Below are 10425 nucleotides of genomic sequence, written 5' to 3'. Positions count from 1 at the left end.
CGTGTAATCCCATGCAAAGCAATCTGGGTATTCCTTTAACAGAGCTATCATCTGTCCCCTGAGCTGTGGATCTAACTTCTTGCTGATAAAAGTCGGTCGCGGCTTATCCCCAGGACCAATGTCGACTTCCTCTAGCTCATCAGCCGATGTGAACCCATACCCTAGCTTTCCGTCCCCTGTGAGGTCGACGCCACATACTGGGAGAGCAGGTGGTACGGATAATAAGGGCCGATCGCTAGAATCGGCTTCCATCTTGATCATCACCAGGATCTTTTGGCAGTGTCGGGCCGATCGCGTGGAGCAGCTTCTTCCTTATCTTCGCTATGAGAGCAGCTGCCCTCGTCTCTACTCTCATCAGGGAGGTGCCCCTGTTCTACCATGTTGATGTTGACCGAGTATCTTGGCTGGCACCTCCCAGGGTAGGTGTCATTAACCCTGTCAACGGCGCATGACGGTGAATTAGGCACTTCTGGTGCCGCCAATGCGAATGACGACGGTGGACGGGACTGAAGTGGCACTTTTCCTTGGTAGGTCCCGAGAGCTGGTTCTAATAGAGAGTGCTGATACTTCATGACCTCCTTGATCATCCGAACGGCGACATGCTCCAAAGTATTCACCAGGCTCTCAGAATGGCGATGCAACGAGTAAGTCACCATGCCGCTAATCTCCTGGCGCAGGGCCCTGGTACGTTCTTCTGATGGGACGGATAGGTCCACTCCATCGAGCGCGCCTTCCGGTGAGAACCCCTTCCACCTGATGCCATGTGAACGGGTTCTGTGAAATGAGCCGATGAGGTCGGCTTCGAGGATGGCTTTGACCTCGTCATACTTCTTCTTGAGCTCGTCGGTCAGATCCTCGTACGCGACTGGCGTGCCGTCCGCCATCTCAGATGTAGATGGCGATGTGGTTGATGTAGACGATGGTCCCACTGGGCGTGCCAGAATGTGTTGCGGTCAAAACCCACCGGCGGGCAGCGACGGGCAACACAGTAGAGCCGGGAACAACTTAGGGCTGCGGCTGGCCCTGGTCCCTCCGAGCGACGGCCTGCAAAGCCTCTGGTACACACGTCCGATGCTAATGCAAGGGCGTGCCACCTGACCTATACCTGGTCAGGAAGGTGATGGAGATGCCGCGCTTAGTTTCCTGCATGGCATACACGTAAACATTAAATACGAGCCTCGATCGGCTCTTAGGTTGTCCTGTGAATCGGCTCAAAGAGCCGATCCAACCATGATTCGTACGAGGTGCACGAATATATGGTGGTCCTGCTTGATCAAGATAAAGCTAAAACGATCTACGACGATCTGGGGTTTTCACCGCATAATCGGATCATCCTACTCACGATTGGGCCTCGCGGCCACGCACGGTGATCGTAAGCCGATCCTAGATAGGGCCTAAAAACCAACACGAGGTTGATCCCCGGAACATCCTGTCTAGGACTAGCGAACGACACCCTACGTGCCGCTGGATCCTCCAACCCTTTGTAAGGCCTAACTATTGCAGATGTTAAACTAATCCTTGTAGAACATGGAGCAACCGTAACGGATCGGATCTACTAAATTATGATCAAGCGGGGTGCCGCCCCCACACCTAAGATAGGTGTGAGGGCGGCTAGATATGCAAGGGTCGCACTACGATAGCATGTTATACGAAGAACTATGCTAACCCTAACACATCTATGATAACTACGTTGCTCGCCATCAAAAAGGCTTTAGTACGAGCAACGCATGAACAACATAAAGCTTCTGCTGCCTAGATCGCAAGATGCGATCTAGGCAGCATGATGCTTACCGGTAGAAACCCTCGAGACGAAGGAGTTGGCGATGCGCCGAGATTGATTTGTTGGTTGAACGTTGGTTGATGTTTATTCCATAAACCCTAGATACATATTTATAGTCCAGGGGACTTTCTAATTTAGACGTGCACCTAACCGTGCACGGATAAAACTCTATCTCTTAATCTAAGATGCGATCTACTATATTACAGATATATGGGCAATCTAGCCCAACTTTGCATATAAGGCCGATTCACGTATTTCTTCCGTATATAATCTTTAAGCCCACCTTGATCGCGGCCCACTTCCGACTTGGTCAAATTCTGGTGATAACACGGGTTCACCACCGTCGAGGGCAAGGTGTACCGCCGCCACCTCGCCCAGCCCCGCGAGCCGCTGCTGCGCTTGCGGGTCCGCTCGGTATCACCGGCCTGTGTTGCTTTCATAATGGCAAGTGTTGCTTTCATAACTATGTTGCAACCATAATGGCCTGCGTTGCAACCATAATGGCCCTTGTTGCAACCATAAGGTCGCAACATAATGATGAAAGCAACAAAGGCCATTATGGTTGCAACAAAGAACATTATGGTTGCAACACAGGCCACTGTGGTTGCAATATAGTTATGAAAGCAACACATGCCATTATGAAAGCAATACAGGCCAGTGATACCGAGCGGACCCACAAGCGCAGCAGCGGCTCGCGGGGCTGGGCGAGGTGGCGGCGGTACACCTTGCCCTCGACGGTGTTGAACCCGAGAGCGAGGAGGTCGGCGATCCCAATGCCTCTTGGTGGAGAGGTTGAAGAGCCTCTCAGCTTCTGCCCCCGATGGAGAAGGAGAAGATCAACTAGGTGTTTCTGATGCCTGACATATGCTTTATGCAAAATTTATTTCTTCGAGTTAAGTATTCGTGGCACACAACGTCCATAACATGGACGACCACACGCCGATAGCGTGGACGCACCCCACGGATCAGACGCTGAACTGCTTTTTGTGCGTGTAGAGGGGCAGTGTGCGGCCGTTGATACCGACGGAGAAGGAGCTCTGCAGTGAGCAACAAAAACTCACAGAGCCCTGAGGAGATCAAGGCGAAAATCAACCGACTATCGCAGACCCTTGGGCTTGTTTCACTTCAGCTTTTCTTCCATCTATTACTGATAGACTAGATACATGTAACTATGTTACCTTAAATTATCTTCTTGTGATATATAACATCATTTCAAATAGAATTAGAAAATCTTAGTCGACTAGGATATAAACACACCCTAATCAAAAACAGAAAAAAGTATGGCATCATTTTTTTTTTCAATGCCCAGGTGAACACTAGTGGAGAAGAGGCCTTTCGTCCCAAGCAAATGTCCCCGTTTTGAATCAAACCGGGTCCAGTGGGGGCAATGGTCCCGGTTTGTCCGGTTAGTGATACAAACCGGGTGTAAAGACCCATCGGCAGGGCCGGCAGGCTTTTTTGTTGAACAATTTGACTTGTGGACAACAATAACACACGAACGCCGTGCACATTTTATTTTAGGATCGTGCCGACACTAGTGGAAAAGAGGCCTTTCGTCCCAAGCAAATGTCCCCGTTTTGAACCAAACCGGGACCAATGGGGGGCATTGGTCCCGGTTCATCATGAAAACCCTTTAGTCCCGGTTCGTTTGGACCCTTTAGTCCCCCTTCGTATTACGAACCGGGACTAAAGGGTAGACCTTTAGTCCCGATTCGTAATACGAAGGGGGACTAAAGGGTTTTTGCCTCCCTATGCACCTCCACACCCCCACCCCGTGGATCGCCTTTTTTAACACTGTAAAATATAAAAGAAAATGATAGAAAATTCAAAAAATAAAATCTTTTCAGATTCTTGTATGTTATGCAACCTACTATTAGGGAAAATTAACAAATTTGAGTTTTCATTTTTTTTGCAAAAAAGTTCTGAAAAATGGTAAAACCGCAATAACTTTTGCATACGACGTCCAAAAAAAACGTATAATATATCAAAAAAATCCTGGGAAAAAGTTACATCCGATTTCACCCGGGTTTACCCGGTTAGCCAATTTTTAGATTCTCAAAATTCCAAATGAAAATATGAAAGCAGGAAGATTTTAGTTTTTACCAGAAATTCGGAATTTTATATTTTTAAATTTTTAAAAATAATAATTACATCATGCATAAAGATTACTATTACTTAACCATAAAGTTAGCCAATTTTTAGATTTTCAAATTTTCCAATTTGGCAAAAAAATATTAAAAAATAATAAATTAAAAAACTATTATAATACAAATTAAAAAAATTATAATTATAATACCATTACCACAACATGTTATTACGTCATTAGTTTTGTTTATTAAAATAATTATTTGTAATTTGAATAATAAATAAGTGTGACATCGACCAACATGTTAATAGGATTGATATGATACTAGTATCACAACATGTGCGCGAAGCACTTGGAAGCGGGATGGGAAAGAAACTTGGAAGTTAAGCGTGCTAGTGCTGGAGTAGTGGGAGGATGGGTGACCGAGCGGGAAGTTGGACCACAGGTAAGTAATTTGACTATTGATTAAGTGTAGTTAGAAACTAAACTAGTTAAATAACTGAAATACTAGAAATTCTGAAAAAATAGAAAAAAAAGAGGAGCGAAAAATAATTGGACATAACCAAATGGATTAAAAAAAATAACGAAATAACCTTTAGTCCCGGGTCGTGTTACAAACTGGGACTAAAGGTTATTTTCCTCGACGCACGCCAGCAGCCCACGTGGCGGGACCATTAGTCCCGGTTTGTTTTACAACCGGGACTAAAAGGGAGGATCTTTAGTCCCTCCTAATTGGTCCCGGTTTGGAAACCGGGACTAAAGGCCCAAACGAACCGGGATTACAGAGAAAACGGGCGAATGCCAGTAGAATTTTCTTTCAATTTTTTTTTCCGATTAAGACTATAGATACCAATTACATCTAGGATATGGTGTTTTGACTCATAGGTGCAAATGCATCTATTATGAATAATGTATTTAAATTAATTTTTTAAATATCAAAAAATTCTGGAAAAAATATCTAGGTGTACATCTTGATATGCTATGTTTACACAAAAATTTGTGAGAAAAGGGAATTTTTTATGGACTGTGCAAAAAAGACAAAACAACATCTCGTAAAAGGCTATTTTGCTAGATCTGAAATTGTCATTTTTTACACAAGTCACAAAAAATATCATTTTTTTGCGAAATGTTGTGTGTGGACATATAATATCCATATGTATATCTAGATTTTTTGTTCAGATTTTTATAACATTGGTGCACATGACCGAATACACCAAATTCAGCAATCTTCAGGCATTGATCACAAATGAATTTCGCCGGCAGAGCCTTCCGGAACATGACAATCTAGCCAGCCGGATGGGAAGAAGCTTTCGACCGATCTTCACTTGGCGCGAGAGGAAACCGAGGACCACCACCATTATTCCCAAGACTAGCAGCCCCCTCGCCGGTGGTCAAATACCAACCACATCGAAAGACTGAGAGGGCGGACCAGCGCAGCCCATCGGCGTGGCAAGGACAAACACCAGGACCACACCTGCCTAGGTCAACCCGGTCCAGATATTGGCCCAAGACCAAGATCGGATCGAGGCGGCCTAGGGCACCACCGTGCGGGCGGGTGCCTAGCGGCGCACCATCCCCTCCTCGTCGCCGCTCCGGTGGAAGCGCTTAGGCCCCGACCATGACTAGCCGTGCCACCCAAAGCCTTCCGCCGAGGCCCACCAACCCCCATGATACGCGGCCGAGAGACTCCTCTCATACCCACCGCCGTTCTGGATGGGTAGGTGCCGCCATCACCGTCGGTGGCAGCAACGACGGCCAGGACAGGAGCGATGTGAGGGAGGGGGACTTAAGGTTGGGTAGGCAGGGGGCCTCCGGAGTCACCCGAGAGGGAGCTACTCGGGAGGGAGGGAGTGGGACTTGTGAACCTTCTTTGATGTATTTAAAGATCTCTCTCAATATATACCGATGGAGGTGTAATCTTGACCATATGATGGACACCCCTTATATCTAGGGGCTTGTGGGCACCTATAGAACCTTCTCAGGACTCCCATCTGTCCTTTATGAGTCCATCAAATCTTCTCTTGGACGAAATCTTCAAATATGTAAGGAGTTTGAGTCAATCACGTCACATATTTTCAGGATCCAAAACTGCATCTGTACCCTTAAGTAATATAGCAACCAAGGGAGCATCCAAACTCCGATTGGTATGAAATTTATGTCTAAAAGCAAGATAATAAAATTCCCCACAACTTTTTCAATTGGCACTGTTGCATTTCACGCTGTATTCAGGGCCTATCGGGGCAATCTTCAAAAAAAGTATCGTGGGAACAAATTTCAGGAATGACTATATTTGCCTATTTCCTACACAGCAAAAGTAGAAAACAAGAATTTTTTGCACTTTTGCGACTATTAATAGGTTAGTCTCAATAAATATAATAAAATTGTAATATAATAAGTATTTTAATAACATAAACTACAAAGTTAATGCATGCATTTTACATGCATCTGTCAACGATTTGCCCAAGTGGTATGCTGGGTTACCGCAACAGGTTGGTGGTTCCGGTCGCGAAATCCTGTTGGGCGGTTGGAGGTTGGTCAGCTGGTGCCAGCTCATCATCATCATATTTCTCCAAATTCATCGGTGAAACATCATCGAGATCGAGCTCGAATGCCTCTAAGATGGACACTTTGGATCCTGCGTTCCCCTCGAGAGCGATTCCGAACGTGGTTTCCACGTGGTAGACGAAGTGACACATTTGCTTCTGAAATTTCGGCGAAGGTTGGGCGGATATGCATTGGTCTTCCACCATCATGTTCACCAAAGGGGTGGTTTGGGTGGGCTTTGGAAATTTCCAACCTGTGGTGGATCTGGCCAACGGTCGAGCCTGCCTAGATTGATCTTCCGCAAACACATCCTACTCAACGATGGTCCATGTGGGGTTTGATCCGGCAAATCTAGCAGAGCAATTAGTTTCGCTAATGAAGATGTGAATTCCGCCAATGGGGATGACGGAACAGTGGATGGCGTTCTCCTTTGCCGGAACCCAACACTCCTCATTGGGGACGATGGGGATGTTGCCGGCGTAGAGAGGACGTGCCTGATGGAGGCGGTGTCACCGATGCCTGGGATGGCGGATCCCACCTGGATTCGGCCTCCCGGCATCGCTGCCCCCACGGTGGGCGCCAATTTTCGTTGCTATTTTACGAGTCTCCGATGAGGGGAGCCTCGCAGAGGGGAGAGAGAGGGAGAGCCATGGGACGAGGAGTCACCTAGCTCCAGACCTCGCAACGGCGGCGATATCCTACGTGTTGCTATAATTCACTATAATGCAACAGGTGTGCGACTACAATGAGTTGTGTCTTGCCTCAAGGGCTCCCAGGATCTGGCTTATAAAGGCTTCGGATCATGGGTTACAAGGTAGAGATCTTACCGGATACGACAAAGCCTAAACTACACAGGAGATTCCTTGTCGTGCGCATCTCGGATCCAACTGACCTTCATCATGGGCTGGATCCGGCAGCTTGTCTCCGGACCCGATCGTTCCTTCTTTAGTTTCTGGCAACTAGGCCGCCCAGTTGAGCCATATGCCTCACCACCATCTTTGGGCCACCCTGGCTTACTGGAGATAAGGGTCTGTCCGCGGTGTACCTAGTTAGCATATCCACAAAAATGACCATACGGGTAGTCCCGGTCGCCGAGGAATCCCGCGATCCTCCTCCTATTTGTCTCGATCCGGCGCCAAGTGAGCCATCGATCAGAGTGATAGAGTAGGTGGGGTTGGCACGGAGGTTTGGCGGCAGGTACTGCCGCCTGCACTGGATCTCCATGGTCCGCTCTGGCTTGTGCCGAGGCATGGGCAGGACAGGCACCCGACGGTGGGTTGAGCCGCCAGCCACCACCAAGCAGGTGAACGTCCCGCCAGTTCCCGCACGGCATCCAATTGACGTGCATCAGGCGTGCCATATCAATGGCGAGCGGCACCCAGTTCGGCCGATCCTCCTTCTCAAAAACGGTTCATGCAAATTTCTCAACGTGAATTCCCACCATTGTCAAACGAAGGATTGGGACTAAATAGCAAAGTCTCATATCTAATCCCTCCACCAACCCCCTCATCTTAAGTCCCATTCCTCTTCCCATCAATTGCCAAACATGCTGGTCGTAGAACAACCCACCTTATAAGGTGATCTAACTTCCTTCCAACTTTTCACGTGAGACTAAACTTCTCACCTCTTACCACTCCCTAGTGAGTTGGTACCAACTTAGGCTCAAACTTACATGGGCTGCCACAATATGGGCTTGAGATTTATATGAAAATCTAAAATGTAATGTGGGCCACTATATACTATATGTGAACCCAATATTTCAACATCGGCTTCCTTCCCTTAACACATGTACTACTTTGTATGTCTGTGAAGTGCAGGACATCACTATGATCACTTGTGCACTCCACACAGCCGGAGTTCATCACTTCTGCTGCACGAGCCTGGATGCGCCAGGGCGCCCACCCTCACCGCGCAGCCGATGCTTTCGTCTAGTATCTGCTCTATCTTGTACTTGTACCTAAAACCCAGCTCGCCCAGCTTGTCTCTCTCCGATTGCACCCTCACAGATCCTGGGGAGCGTGAAGTAAGGCTCGCGCCCGATAACCGGCGCCACTGCGCTCTCTACCGTCTTGGGCACGTGACTGAGGACAGTGCCTCCCGCGACGAGGCCGCATGGCAGTGTGACAACCTCGAAAGCCGCGCTCTCGCCGTGGTTGTAGGCCAGGAGCTGCTTCTCGAACAGGAGCTTTGACTCTATGTAATTCTGCAGACCACCCAAACCCAACATTGTCACTTCGAGGATAATTTGGCATGAATTTGTAAAGAGCAAGATTGCCATTTTTGCATCTGAAGTTCAGATCAGGTGTCCATGTTTCAATATGAAGAAGGAGAGCACTCGCATCGAAGTGAGGGTTACGGAGAGGGTAATCGACGTCAGGCGCAGTCCAGCAGGATTCACAGATGAAATCTTTGTACACCGCTGCGGTGGCGCTTGAGGACTCTGTCAACGGCGAGGCGGCCGATACGGATACGGTGTGAATGACGCGTTTCACTGTCTTGGATTCCTCGCATAGCCGGAGGATCACTCGGACCGCATCCGCGGCTGCTTCCGCCGCAGTCTTGTACTGACAGCAAAAGATAGTAACACTGAGTATCAACAATACAGCATGAGTAGTTGAGTACTCAACTCTTGAGTTCTGTCCTGAAACTGTATATTTGTGAACAACACCATATATGCTATTCCCCTTTGGAACAGACCAGAAATCAATCTCTCAAGTTGGTGATCAGCATGCTCGGACAGCGAACATATCATGAACTGGTTTTACTGCAGATTAATGGAAACTATCCATGCTACAAATGACAAATTAGAGCGCGTGGTTTTGAGTTTCAGTTTCACTTACCTTAGACGCGGCGGCCTCGTGCGCCAACGGCGTGGCGACGAGGAAGACGAACTGGCATCCGGCGATGGCCGGCGCGAAGCTGGCGGCGTCGTAGAGGAGACCTTGCATTTGTTTGTCGGCTGCCCTCGCCTCTGTCCTCTTTGGAGTGCCATCTCCCCCTCAAGTCGTCCCCATGCGGACACCGATGTTTCGGCCCTACTCGACGCACTCTCAGAAGACTTACCTCCCATGCACCTGGAAGCGCGCAACACAGTCATCCTAGCCCTCTTGTGGACCATCTGGGTGACAAAAATAGATATTTTTACCACTAGTAGAAAACTAGGCTTTCGTCTAGGCCTTTTGTACCGGTTTCCTTACGAACCGGTACTAAAAGTTGCATTAATACCGGTTTCAATGTCTAGGACGCCGACAACCTTTAGTACCAGTTCGTGCGGGACCTTTAGTACTGGTTCATGTCACGAACAGGTGCAAAAGGGTTGGCGTCAGCCGGAAAACCTTTAGTACCGGTTCGTGACACGAACCGGCACTAAAGGTTTCCTGCTACCCACGCACCTCCACCCCCCTGGATCGCATTTTTTTGTTTTGTAAAATATAAAAGAATATGATAGAAAATTCACAAAATAAAATGTTTTCTGATTCTTGTATGTTATGCAACCTACTATTCAGTGAAATTAACAAATTTGAATTTCATCTTTTTTGCATAAAAAAGTTTAGAAAAAGGTAAAATGGCATTAACTTTTGCATACGATGTCGGAAAAAAGCGTATAATATATCAAAATGATCGTGGGAAAAAGTTACATCCAATTCTACCTGGGATTACCCGGTTAGCCAATTTTTAGATTCTCAAAATTCCAAATGGAAATATGAAAGCATGAACATTTTAGTTTTCGCCAGAAATTCAGGATTATATTTTTTTTTTAATTTAACTGAATAATTCTTTCCTGCATAAAGATTACTATTACTTAACCATAAAAGTTAGTAAATTTTTAGATTTACAAATTTTAAAGTTTTAGATTTTGCAAAAAAAATAAAAACTAAAATATATTTACAAAGTAAAAAATAATTAAAAATTTATTGTTTATTTATTTATTCAATATTATTTTTACATCTTTACATTTGTTTATTAAAATAATCATGTGAAATTCAAACAATAAAGAAGTGTGATATCGTGACCA

At 46.6% G+C, this 10425-nt stretch overlaps 1 pseudogene; it reads right to left on the bottom strand.

The window, feature by feature from the left end:
* Positions 1 to 8240: 8240 nt before the first annotated feature.
* Positions 8241 to 9358, bottom strand: LOC127316316 (NADPH HC-toxin reductase 1-like; annotated as a pseudogene).
* Positions 9359 to 10425: the final 1067 nt, after the last annotated feature.

The sequence above is a fragment of the Lolium perenne genome, chromosome 7, assembly GCF_019359855.2.
Source record: "Lolium perenne isolate Kyuss_39 chromosome 7, Kyuss_2.0, whole genome shotgun sequence".
Taxonomy (NCBI): domain Eukaryota; kingdom Viridiplantae; phylum Streptophyta; class Magnoliopsida; order Poales; family Poaceae; genus Lolium; species Lolium perenne.
This window is presented reverse-complemented; position numbering and strand designations above follow the sequence as displayed.